This window comes from Pinus tabuliformis, chromosome 9 (assembly GCF_031772625.1).
Source record: "Pinus tabuliformis cultivar Carrire ecotype Pingquan chromosome 9, CPIR1, whole genome shotgun sequence".
NCBI classification, from domain to species: Eukaryota; Viridiplantae; Streptophyta; class Pinopsida; order Pinales; family Pinaceae; genus Pinus; species Pinus tabuliformis.
The window spans coordinates 1559611785-1559625566 of NC_142307.1; positions in this window are offsets into that span (position 1 = coordinate 1559611785).

The window sequence follows — 13782 nt, forward strand, 5'->3', positions numbered from 1 at the left end:
TCGGTTGAATGTATTCGTATGTTACAAAGATATATGTTTTAATCATGTATTTTTTTATGGATTTTTTGGTTTAAATTTTTGTTTTAGATTAATTTTTTCTATTACAAATCATATTTTTGACGCGTTTCAAACCAACAAGTGTATTCATTATCAAAATAAGATTTTGTATTTTTGTTAACCGCAAGGGTTAGTTTAGTTGGTCAAAATTAGTGCCTCGCCATCGGGAGGTCACAGGGTCTAATCTCCCCGAAGCCTTTGGGGTCGGGCCTTGCTAGTGGGCTGCGGGGCTAGATTCCCTTCGAGGTCGATCGACCAGGGTCCAATTTCCTCGAAGCCCTTGGGGTCAGGGCTTGCTAGTGAGCCACGAGAGTAGATTTGCTTCGAGGTCGATCAGCCCAAATAAGCCCTTGGGGTCAGGCCTTGCTAGTGAGCCACGAGAGTAGATTTGCTTCGAGGTCGATCAGCCCAGATAAGCCCTTGGGGTCAGGCCTTGCTAGTGAGCCACGAGAGTAGATTTTCTTTGAGGTCGATCAGCCCAGATTTTTCCGTGGACGTAGCGCCACCCATTGACCAAGTGTCCGTGAACCACACCATAGCGTAAAAAAAGATTTTATATTTTTGTTATTAATTTAATTTTGTATTTTATACAAAAATTTATTTTATTTAAAGTTTTTTACTTTACTATAATGTTTCTTTAATTAAAGTTGTTATCATAATATAAAATCTTGTTCAATAAAAATCATTTTGTAATTACTATAGTTGGTTAAGATTTAGGTTTTAAAATATACAATTAATAAATATTATAAGAAGGGATTAATAATAAAATAAATGATCTTAATTATAATTTATTAATTTAATAGTTTTAATATTTTTTATTATAATTTATTAATTTAATAGTTTTAATATTTTTTTAAAGAGTAAGTAGTCAAATTTCCCTTCTTTTTACATAAAACAACATTATTATTTATTTATTTATTTAAAGCAACATTATTATTTATTTTGTTTAGTTAGAGGTTTAATGGAGTGCAAGTTTTTTATATATTAATTGTTGTCAAATAAATTTATATAAATAAATTTATCTATATTTTTTATGTGACCAATATCCAATTATTGAGCCGAGAGGCTTATTTTACAACCCAATATGATGTGAAGCTCATTCTATAACCCAATATGATGTGTAACTCCGTTCGTCATCAAAGTTGAGATTTTGCTCATGTTGGCAAAAAAAAAAACTTTAAATAACTATACAAAATATTTAAATAATGTCGGTTCATAAAAAAATTTGCAAAAAAAAATTGGTGAAGAAATTGGATCCCTCTCGGCTCATGTTAGATCCTTATTTAAGATGGATCTATATTGGTACATATTACAAATATAATGAATGAAAAGTGGCAATTTGAGCTTGACAACAATTAAAATAAGGCAAAAATTAACAAATGAATAAATGTCTTCTTTTAAGTTTTATGAATCATAATTTTTTAAACGTTTCTTTCTCAAAACGGTGTTTATTTTAAATATGATATCTTGCATAAAAATGAATGTAGTCTATTCTTGTATATTGTATTAAGGTTAGAATAAGCAGTTAGTTGTCTTTTTATTTTTATTTTCTTTCTTCATCAAGTTGTTAGCTCCAAAGTTGTTCCTCAACGGCTACAATTGTGACAAAAATGAGGTCATGTGCTCTTGGACTCTTTGTTATTGCCACGATCTTCATTATAATAGGGTAGAGTTGCGCCAGTCATGGCATGGACTATGACTTATTGATGTGACTTTAAATTGGGCTACATTCCCATGTCCTTGGCCTAACTAGCCTAAGGATTCAAAGTGTTGGTGTTCAAAGCGAAATCATCAACACAACATAAACACTGTTGCATATCAATAGAGAGATTTTATCATAAATGTTCTTAAAAGACTAGAATACAATTTTTTATTAAGTTTTGATCTTCACTTAGGCCTAAAGTGAAGTGCTCTTACTGACAATGTAAATCCAACAGAATTCAAATTTTTTAAGTTAAGTTTTGGTTTAAAATTGGCAACAAATGGGTAATAGTTTTATGTATCATTAGATTTCTATTATGCATAAAATTTATCTATGATGGCATAATGTTTATCAAATTTTGTCCAATTTTGAAATGACCCAAAATTTAAAAAATTTAATGTTGAATTCTTCCCCAAAAAAAAAATTCAAACTTTAACTCTCAATGCCATTTAACAGTAAATTCCTTGATTCCCTATATAATTATGAGTTGTTACTCTCACATGTGACTTTCCTTGGATATGACACACTAATAAATAGAAACTTAATAAATTAACGTCATTGTTTATGGGAGATGGTGGCAATAAACCTCAAAGTTTTAAAATCATCTCATCCGATTAATTTAGAGATTGATTCCCTTTTAGCACCCTTGATATCGGTACCATTGAATGATAGGGAAAGTTAATGAGGCAAGATAAATATTATACCTTGAAACCTTGTGATCATGACAAGTGACGTGTGGACAATCAATATTGGGGAGTGACAGAACATGCAACAAGTGAAAACTGCGAAAGACGCAACTGTGTGAAAAAAGAGGTGTGTAGAGTCGGGGATTCATGTGCAATAAAGGATGTTTGAAAGAGTAGGTATGCACGGGGTAACGATTGCGCAAAGAGTGTGAGTGCGGTGCAAGCAACACAAACTTTCTTCTGCATCCATGAAATTTGGCTAAGTATTAAAACACTTAAGAGAACAATTTCGAGGGTCGAAATGCAGAAGGTGGAGGGAAAAATAAATATTTAATTTATAATTGTTGGGAAAATGACCTAGGTATTTACACTTGGGTGTAAATGATAAATAATAAATTTGTGGTGAATAAATTAAGAAGAGGTAACAAATGTGTTAATTTTAGATAACAATGGTATGTTCTATGCTTAAGACAATTTACTTCAATGTTCCTTTAGCAACCCAATGATAAATTCCAATTATATCCAATAAAAATCACATTAACTTATAAATATTGATAGTAAATGCAGATAGAACATAAAATCATATGCATAAGACAAGCCAAGACAAGAGGACACAAGATGTGGTGGATGCCAGGGACAAACCCCAATGTGGGGAAACCCTTTGATCAAATCTTCTTATTATTCTTCAATAGTTCATCACAGAGAGAGTACAAATATAAGCCCAAAACAGATATGCCAAATCAATAGTCAAATCAACCCTAACCAGAAAGTCAATGGTGGTTAAAGTCGCCCCAAAACATCCTCCAATTAGCAATCCAATTTGGCCTTCAAATCAACTCAAACTCTTCAGTCAAACTCAGTCAAAGGAGAGAGAAAGTCTGTTGTAATTTTATGCAGTGAAACTTGAAGTCAACGCTAGTCAAACTATCCCCAAAAACCTCAATTTCTGTGCTAGTAAATGCGGTCTAGAAAAATTAGAATTCTTGCCCAAAAACCGAGGTTAACACTGGTCAAATCACCCCTGGTCAACGCTTTGAAATCAATGACCTGTTTTGCTCAGAAAAACTCGGCCTCTTGCCACACATGTGAAGTAGAGAGAGAGAGGGAGTTGCCAGACGGGGGAAGAAGAGAGATGCCTCCAAATGTTGTACAACCAAATCAAGAGAGAGAAGAAGATGTGATGAGATGATGTCCAAATGAGGAAAATGACTCTCTTATTTATACACTTCATTGAGGGTGAAGAGACACATCTATTTGGATTCATGAGCCTACGTTTGACTGGAGTCTACCTTGACAATTTGTCCATAGGAGAAATAAATTCATAATTCCATTTCTGCTTGTCAGAATGAGATGATCTTTGTATCAAAATTGTACCTCTCCAAAAGCGAAATCCAATGCAATAATAATCTCCATTATATGAGCTATCCTAAGGTGGAATTTGGCCCTCTTTGCAAATTTTAACAATCCCTCTCAACTAGGGAGAATTCCACCTGCCAATCCATCATCATGCCAACCTGTCATCCTGTACCATCATGCCATCACTGCTTTGCTTTGTTGAACCATGAAGTAATAATAGTGAATAAGAAGTGATCGAGAGTGTATCATACCACTCTCCACTTACTAAAGTCAGTCTATGATCCCATATCAAGTTGTTGCACACCATGCATCCTTGTCATAGGGAGTACGACAGTACACGATGCATCCATCAATAGTGCTATGGTCCCTGACCAACTTTTCCCAACTCATTAGCCAGATGAGAGGTACTTCCCATGAGTCTGAGACTCTATGGGTAGGATGTGTGTCAGGGAATTAGTAGGAGAAGGTGAACCACTCATCTTGCTCATATGCCATAGGAGAAGGTGAACCACTCATACTCTGCATATGTCAATCATAGGCGAAGGTGAACCACTCACCCTACATGCATGTGTTCGGGTAGGGGAAGGTGAACCACTCACCCTACACACGTCAACCATAATGGGGTATTATAGGGGAAGGAGAACCACTCACCCTATATCCAGTGCACCGCTAGGGTAAGGTGAGCTACTCACCCTATGGTCGCTCATAACTAGCTCCAAGAAGTACCCCATGCTCCTAGGAGCTCCCAGAGCTCTGTGTCAACTCATACAGGACCCTCATAAGAGGGTCGTTCTATGACTCCAAGTCTCTCTCGGAAGGTTAAGAATTTGACCTTGCCAAGAGGCTTCATGAGAATGTTTGCAACTTGCTCATTTGTCCTGATGTGTTGGAGCCTAACTGCTCCTTGTTGTACCATATCCTGGATAAAGTGGTACCTAATATCAGTGTGCTTGGAGTAGTCATGGAACACAGGATTATCTGATAAATGAATCCCACTCTGGTTTTCGCAGAATATTTGGGTCATATCTAGCATGTGCTCAAATAGCTTACTGAAGAGCTTCCTCAACCAAATTACTTCACAACAGGCCATACTTGCAGCGATGTATTCGTCCTCAGTGGTGCTTAGTGCAATCGATTTCTGCTAACTTCTCATCCAAGATATAGAAGTGGACCCCAAAGAGAAGTAGCACCCAGACGTTCTCTTACGATCCACCACACTTCCAACCCAGTCAGCATCTAAATATCCTTGTAGCCTAGAATCCCCTACAATGTATCTTAGTCCATAGTCGATAGTGCCCAAGAGATATCTCAAGAGATTCTTGGTAGCAATCCAATGAATGTGATGAGGCTTGACCATATATTGACTCAACGTGTTCACAACGAAGCATATGTCAGGACGAGAGTTGACCAAGAACATCAGTGCTCCCACAACAACACGTTGAGTCAATATATGGGCACCAAGGGGGGCATTTCGTTAAACCAAGAACATCAGTACTCCGATGCAAGTCTGTGATAGGGTTTGCCAATTCAGGCCCAACAACACTTCCACATAACTTCTTAAAGTTGAGTTCCATCGGAGTAGTCACAGACTTGCAATCCACCATTCCACATCTCTCAAGTAGCTTCACAATATATTTTCCCTGAGAAAGGAAAATCTCTCCTGGATTTTTCCAGACCTCCATCCCTAGGCAATAATGCATCAATCCTAGATCCTTCATCTCGAACTCAGAAGAAAACTCCCTCTTGCATTGATGAATGAGAGGGTCATCACCTATCAGAAATAGATCATCCATATAAAAGACCATAATTAGAGGTCTGTCCTTTTCAAACTTGAAGTATAGGTTCGGGTCAGAATTGCTTCTTGTAAATCCCAACTTCATAAGATAACTATTGATCCTCTCATACCAAGCCCTAGGGGCTTGCTTCAACCCATAGAGGGATTTATTAAACTTGCATACATGTGTCTCATGCTCTTGAACTTTGAACCCCTCGTGTTGTTCCACATATACTTCTTCCTTAAGCAAACCATTCAAGAAGGAAATTTTGACATCCATCTGATGAAGGTTCCATCCTTTCGAGGCAGCAAGGGTTATTATCGAAAAAATGGTGGTATATTGGGAAACTTGTGAAAATATATCATCATAGTCTACTCCTTCCTTTTGAGAGAAGCCTCGAGCTAAAAATCTGGCCTTGAATTTCTCAGCACTCCCATAAGCTCCATGTTTAATCTTGTAGAGCCATTTCGAAGTGACCACAAACTTATACTTGGGTCTAGGAACCACATCCCAGACATCATTCTTCATGATCAATTCATACTCCTTATTCTTCATATCCTTCCAAACATGTTGCTTCACTACTTCTTTGAATATACAAGGCTCAGATTATACAATACTACTCATGGAAACAAAGTACCCTAGGTACCTATTCGACTTCTTGGTTTAACGAAATGCCCCCCTTGGTGCAATGTGTTTCTTGGCATCTTCAAGAGTATCTTTGAGCCACAAAGGCCTCTTCCTTGTAGTAGAGGGCTCACGAGGAGGTGGATCAATGGGATCCATCAGACCTTCAAAATTGGGCATCAGTTCATTGGACGAAGATTCATCCTGCTTTTTTGCATCAGCATCATCATTGGCCTTCCTAGGAATAGGAAGATCTCGAATCTTTCTAAGTGAAAAATCTTCATCGAAAGTGACATCATGACTTGATTCCACTTCCCTTTGACCAAGAACATAGATTCTATACGCCTTCAAAGTTTCATTGTAGCCCATGAATGCTCCTTTCTTCCTAGATGCATCTAGTTTGTTTCTTCTATATTTCGGCACATAAAAGTATACGGGAAATCCAAAAATTCTAAAATGAGAAACATCAAGTTTCTTACTAGTGAATACTTCTTCGGGTGTCTTGAATTCCAAAGCTTGATGCGGGCATCGGTTTTGGACATACACAAAGGTGTTGGCAACTTCTCCCCATAAGAACTTCGGAAGACCTTGATCATGAATCATAGCTCGGGTAGCTTCAATGATAGTATGATTCTTCCTTTCGGCAACACCATTTTGTTCAGGAGTATAAGCGGTTGTAGTCTCCCCCTTAATGCTAGATTCCCTACAATAGTCTTCAAATTCATTAGACTCATATTCGGTCCCATTATCGGTCCTTAGAATTTTGATCTTCTTCCTTGATTGATTCTTGACCAAGGATTTGAAGGAGAGGAACCATTTGAATGCTTCATTCTTCTTCTTTAAGAAATAGATCCATGTCTTGTGAGATAAGTCATCCCCAAAAATATCATAATACAAATATCCACCCAAATATGTAACGGGCATCATACTTGATAGATCATAATGGAGCAATTGAAGAATATTAGTGGTTTGAGTCTCACTTGAGGGGAATGGTCCCCTTGTATGTTTTCCAACTTCACATCCCTGACAAACACCTTCATGATTAAAGTTGAATTCGGGCATCCCTGTGACCATCTTCCTTACATCGGGTAAGGATTTAAAATGAAGGTGAGCAAATATTCGGTGCCATAATTTAGAATAAAGAGAGGTGTCACAAATCATTGCTCCCAATGGACTTCCTCCAACCTGACAGAGACCTTCAACCCTAAATCCTAGAGTGAATGCATCTCTTGGATTCCTTTTCTAAAGATGAACCTTCCCATCAACAAATGACACCTTAAAAACTTTGTCTTCCATTGTAGAAATAGAAACAAGTTATTTTTCAAGTCAGGTACATATAACATTTCTTGTAGGTGAAGGGTTTGAACTTGATTTAAGTGAAGAGTAACGGTCCCAATTCCTTTCACAGGGTAAGTGGAATTATCCCCAAGTATGATCTCCATATTTGTCTTCTTCTCAACCAAGTTTGAGATACCTTTATACCCAGTGAAGTGCCTTGAGGCACCACTATCAATCAACCAATGGTCCAATGTATTTGGAGGAGAGGTAGTGGAGAGGTCATAAATAAGATAAAATTCATTTTTCTTTACAACATTAAATTCATCATACCTAGAGTTTCTTGACTTCTTGGGAGGATGACCACCTCCATTTCGAGCAGCAGGAGCATTCCTCTTCCCTTTGTTATTGAACCTATTGTTCCTTCGATTGCCATTTCCCTTGAAGTTGTTGTTGTTATTGTTGTCATAATCTCTTGGAGTATCCTTCTTGTGAGGACAATCTTCTAGAAAAGTGGCCAAACCAGTTACAATTGAAGAACCTTACTTTTCTTCCTTCTTTGAATCCCGACTTGAACCCTTGTCCTTGATTCCTTGGACCAACATTGTTCCTTCTTCTAGAATGAGTGGAGAAGGCAGTAGGATTGTTTCCATTTGAGAGCTTGTCTCATTCCATCATCCTTATTTCTTCTTAAGTGCATATGGACAATAGTTCCTCAAATCCCATAATCCTGTTATTGTTGAGAATGGTGGTGTTGAACACATCCCAATCTCTTGTAAGGACCCCAAGTGTAATAAGAGAGAGTTCTCGGTCACCAGTGACTTCTCCAATAGATAGGAGGTCATTCTTGATCTCAGTGATCCTCATGAAGTAGGATTGGATGGATTCTCCTCTATCCATCTTGATAGATTTCAACTTGTTCTTGAGAAAGATAATTTCATTTGCATTTCTCATTTTAAACATCCCAACCAGCCTTTCATACATCTCCTTAGATGTTTCCAAATCAAAAATATATGCAACCAAAGGCTTATGAATAGAATCAACAATAATCTTCTTATCTTTTACCTCACCTTTCTTGTACTTGGTTTTAACATCAGTGGATGCATGTTATAGACATATTTGGGCACTGCAACCCCAATCACATATGTCGATAAACCAAGGGCTCTCAAACCCCTAAAAGTGTTGTTTCATACCCTAAAGGATCAAGTTTAAGTGATTACATCATTTCCAAGAAGTTCTCCCTGAAAAACTGCTCAGAACTGGTCAAAACTGGACCATACAGAATGCTCCATGCTGAGGGTGTGATGCATCTCACCTGCTACACACAAAGGGTGCGATGCATACTAAAAAGCCCTTTTGTAGGGTGCGATGAGTGAGAGCAGACAAATGGCAGAGGCAGTTTGCTAGGTGGAAACTCAAAGAATCTTCTAGAAACTTCTCATATGACACTTGCCTCTCTGAATTTGCCCATGGACGAGTAAGAGATCATGAAATCTCCAAGTGTAACCAAGAACTATCAGTGAAATGAAACTAATCAAAATCCCAGAAGTTGGCTCACCCCCTGCAAATATCTATATATGGATCCCTCATCCCAGAGATCCAGAGGTTGGAATTTTGTAATTTGTAAGGAAGTACTGTTGGTTTCTCTTTGAGACATTTTATTGTTGGGTGATCTAGCTTTTCATGAGGTGAAGAGGGCTTTCATGCTGGGAGGATGGCGTTGGATCAGACAGCTGGGTTGTAATCCTCTCTTCTACTACTTCTATCAATAAAGCTATTTGAGTTTTCCTCCATATACTTGTATATTTCCGAATCTTGTATTTGTGTATGCATTTGTATGGTTAATGTACATCTGATTCTACATTGTTTATGGTTATAGATCTCTATGCTTTGATGGTATTTTGCTGCTTTGACTCTACAGGTGTTCTTTGAAGCGGGACAAGTGAGAAAGGAGTGGTGAAGCTCTATCAAAGGAGAGAGGAAACAAGCAAGGAGCCAAGTGAAAGACTGAGGTTGGTACTCTCTGCTTCTCTCTCATCTATCTCTCATAAAGGAAAATACAAGTTACTTTGAATTGTTTGTTTCTAAGATAGCTACCCGTCTTAGTGGGACTAGCAGCTCTGAATGGACACTAGTTTTCCTGGAAACAAAATGGCAACTCCACTGGGGAGTGAATAGTTTGTTTGTTTGTTATTGTTGTTTGCTTTATAAACTACAGACGGAGCCTGAAGTTAAGCCAGCTAGCCTTCGAACTGCTTTTGCTATGCAACTACAAAGTAGATCAAACCTACTTCAGTCACTCTCCAGGTTGGTTTATGAATTGAACATCTGACATGCAAACATCCTAAGTGCCTTGGTGGTAGCTCAATAACCTCATTAGATCAGCTCCTATACTTTGTGTTTATTGTCTATCATAAGCTTAGCCTAAATCCCTGAACTTAGCTGCAAACTGTGGGTGAAAACCAAGCTCAGTCTCATACCTGGACCATCGCACTATCTCTCATTGGCAGTCTGGATGCATCGCACCTCCTGTGTGCTGCAGGTGAGATGCAACCCTGTTTTCCTTAAGTACAGGTGCGATGATTGAATAAGACTGTTTCTGCCTCCATATTTTGGTTTTTTCTTCATTGTTTTCAGCTCTATTAAGTAGTTTTGGTGTCTATGATCAGTATAGCACTATTAAAACCTTCTTCCTTCACATTATTCAGCCTCCATTGATAAGGAATTGTGAATGTTTTTTTTATGTATTTTTCATCATTTACAGTCCTTTGCAAACAATAGCTTAATCGAATTGTCGTCTTTTGATTCGAAAGTGTCACCACTGTCGTTTTCAATCAAGAAAAAGAGTGTCGTAAAGTCTTCCTCTTTTAGATAGTCGATTACACTTTTGCCATTATATTTGATTTGAATTATCAATTCTTTGAAGTATCGAAAATAGTTTTCCATTCGAAATTGAAAGTGTCTTCTTAGTCTTCCTTTTGTTTTGAAAAGAAATTGTTAAAGTGTTGCTTTGAGGAAAAATAGTTCAGATTTGTACTTAGTTTTCTTTTTGTCATTCTCACATTAAGGGAACTAAAAAATAAATACATGCATGTGCATTTGCATTTAGACTGCATGCCAAAATTGATTTAGGAAAAGTGAATTTAGTGTGTGCTCTTTGCTCTATGTTGAAAGAATCATATTTTTCTTTCCTTAGTAGCTAGGATTTTCATTGCTAAAAGAAAATAAACGACTGGTTATCATTTTAGATTGCATATTTAGGAGTTGTACATCTACATCACGCGGTGAACCTTGAAATGAAAACTTCTTAAGAAAGATCAACTATAAATAAACCTCAATGAACATAAAAATGCTTTGGAACCTAATGCACAACATCTAGAAGTCTAGGCTAGAGACGTATTCTGGCATCGTAAAGCCTGGTAACTATCGTTTTCATCATAGGTTGGGTGATTCCTCCTCTTTGATACGACAAGTGCCAATACGGACTTGTGCTCCCATGTACCGTCGAGTATATATTGGGAGACCACAATAGGTTGATATCCTTTATCCTTAGGAAGCCGTGTCTGCCGCCCTATCGATTGCAATGCACTGAACACAACATTCGGGAAGATTGACTGCCGTACGTAAAGTCCTCGGTAATTTCTCTATAATTTACCACCAAGGTGTATATTGCAGTTTTGTGATTGGTTTGGTAATCCCTTTGTCTAGATTTCCAGAGTAGTCACTTTTGTTCCTTTTTAGACTCCTTAAAAGAAAAGGTCCATCTGAGCACTTGCGACTTCAGGCTCATTAAAAATCGAAGGCGACTAGAGTCATATTTAGCTTTTTCTCGACTCTTAAAAATTGAAAAAGCAAGTTGTGTCAAAGCGTCATAAAATTTATTAATTCGGAATAACTTTTTCCCCTTTTTATTTTGAGTTGATCGAGTAATCCGCAATCGTGGAAGAGAGTCAATCAAAACCCCATCGTTCGTGGAGACTAACGAGTCAATTGTCTTTGACTCCGGAAACAAAACCATTCCGGGCCAAGCGATCTCGTTTAATTGGGTCGAAGTCTCCTGGTTTATTTGAAACTTGTGTTTCAACATCCTCAGAGACTCCAGTTACTCCAATTATTTATGGTACCCCTGCCTCTTCAGAAGAAGTTCCGTAGTTACAAGAAGACATTAGAACTGATGCTAGTGTAATGGTAAACACTTCTATTCCTGAACCAACTCCATCTAGGACTGATTCGGGAGGTGTCACCCCTCCAACATCTGTCGCTGCAGAGTCTATACCTTCTTCGGCACCAGAAATATTTTATGGACTTGACGGTATACCTCTTCCACCCGAACTGATTGCTATAGAAGAAATTGTGGAGGATCTTCCATCCAGTACCCCATTGCATTTTGGAACTGGGATCCACCTATATCCTTCTACCATAGAAGTTAGTTCTTTTGATCACCCTTCATCGTAAGTTCCTGTCAAATCGCTAGGAAATCTTTTGGATAGACTCAATATGTCTGAACAACCATCGAAATCTAGGACTATGTCCTCTGATACAACAGCAGTAGGATTTCCTGCTGCTACTCTGACAATGTTCACTAGTATACCATCTTTCCCAACTAGTTCTCAACCACTAGGTGGAGTCCACCCAGGGATTGTTTCGACAGCGTGGTCTGTTTCTATTTGTTCATTCAGAATCTTATCTGGAGTTTCTTATGTTGAGACTCAGCAAATTTATCCTTCACATTAGTATCAATTTGGGTAGTCCAGTCTCCAAATACCAATTTACCCTTTGAACACTGGATTGCTGCCATATGGGGGGCAGTATGCCTTTTCATTGTTCCCTCCGGGGGAGCAACCATATGAGAGTTTACAACAAAGTTCGGGTCAAGTTGGAATTACATCCAGTGGCTGTGTGCCAATACTGCCTCAACAACCAAGAGTTGTATATTCAATGAAAAAAAATCAACCTGTGTCGAACATTCCCACTACACTAGCTATTGTGACTATGCCGCAAGTACAAGCGCTACCTGTAGTATGTCAACCTCAAGTCTCTCAGGTCGTAATACAACAACCTTTTGTCCCCGTCACTCAATCACAACCGTCGATTAGTGGCTCCTTAACTGAAGCGACTCAGGCTCAAACATGTACTATCACCCCTCATCTTGGTCAAACATCCAATATTGGACAATAGCAAATGGTCTCACAGCCATGGTTGGTGCAATATCAACAACCGCAATTCCAACAAGCTTACCGAGGACCTGAGCAACAAAGCTTTGCAGGTAATGGGCAACTGTATATTCAAAACGGTTACCAACAATCATATTACAATGGTTATTCCCATAAACCTTATCAAAGTTAGCAACATCAAATACGTTATGCTGGTATGCAAAGACCCACTGCTCAAGCGATCTCATCTTATCCTGGGCATGCTTCGCCAAACCTGAATCAATAGTTGCCCTTCGTAGCAACTTTAGAATTACTAGATCTGAATCAGCTAACAAATGATCCAATTGCTTACGCCCCTTGGTGGCCAGCGATTCCTCATAAACTTCCGTCATATATTCCTAAATTCAATGGAAATCCGGGTGAAGATCCATCGAATCATGTGATGACATTTCATCTGTGGTGTTCGTCCAACACCCTCAATGATGAGTCGATTAGGCTTCGCCTTTTTCAGCGAACGCTAACTGGTTCGGCAACGAAATTGCAAATTGAATTGCCTAGAGCTTCTTTTGATAACTTCAGCGCCCTTTCCACCACCTTTTTAACCCATTTTCAGTTACCCATAAGGTACGAAACAAGAACGAAACTCCTTACCAATTTTAAACAGACAACAACCACTCACATATCTAATCATATTCATGAGTGGCAACATCGTCGTCGAATGGTAAAGACATATGTTCCTGATCAGCTTCTAGCTAAATGGTTTATTAAGTCATTGTTACCTTCTATTACAGAAGATGTGGTGAAGGGAGGAGTCGTCACTGAAGAGCAAGTCATTGCTCGTGCACAATATCTAGACTTGATCTATACTCAGTCTGGCATGCTCTATGACAAAATTCCTGATGCTCGTAGACCAGAATTTTCCGTTCCTCCTCATCCTAAATCAAACAGGGACTCTCATGCCGGTGACAGAGTGATTGGCACCTCAGGTACGCAAACCGCAAAGGCCCCATTTGGTAAAGCCCTTGCAGTTTCCAGCAAAAAGGCAAATGACGAACTTCCTGCCTCAGAAGTTAATGCCGTGTCGACTGACAAAGGCAAAGAACCGAAGCAACCAGGGGGCAAGAAGAAAGGGAAAAAAGAAGAAGAAGAAGCAG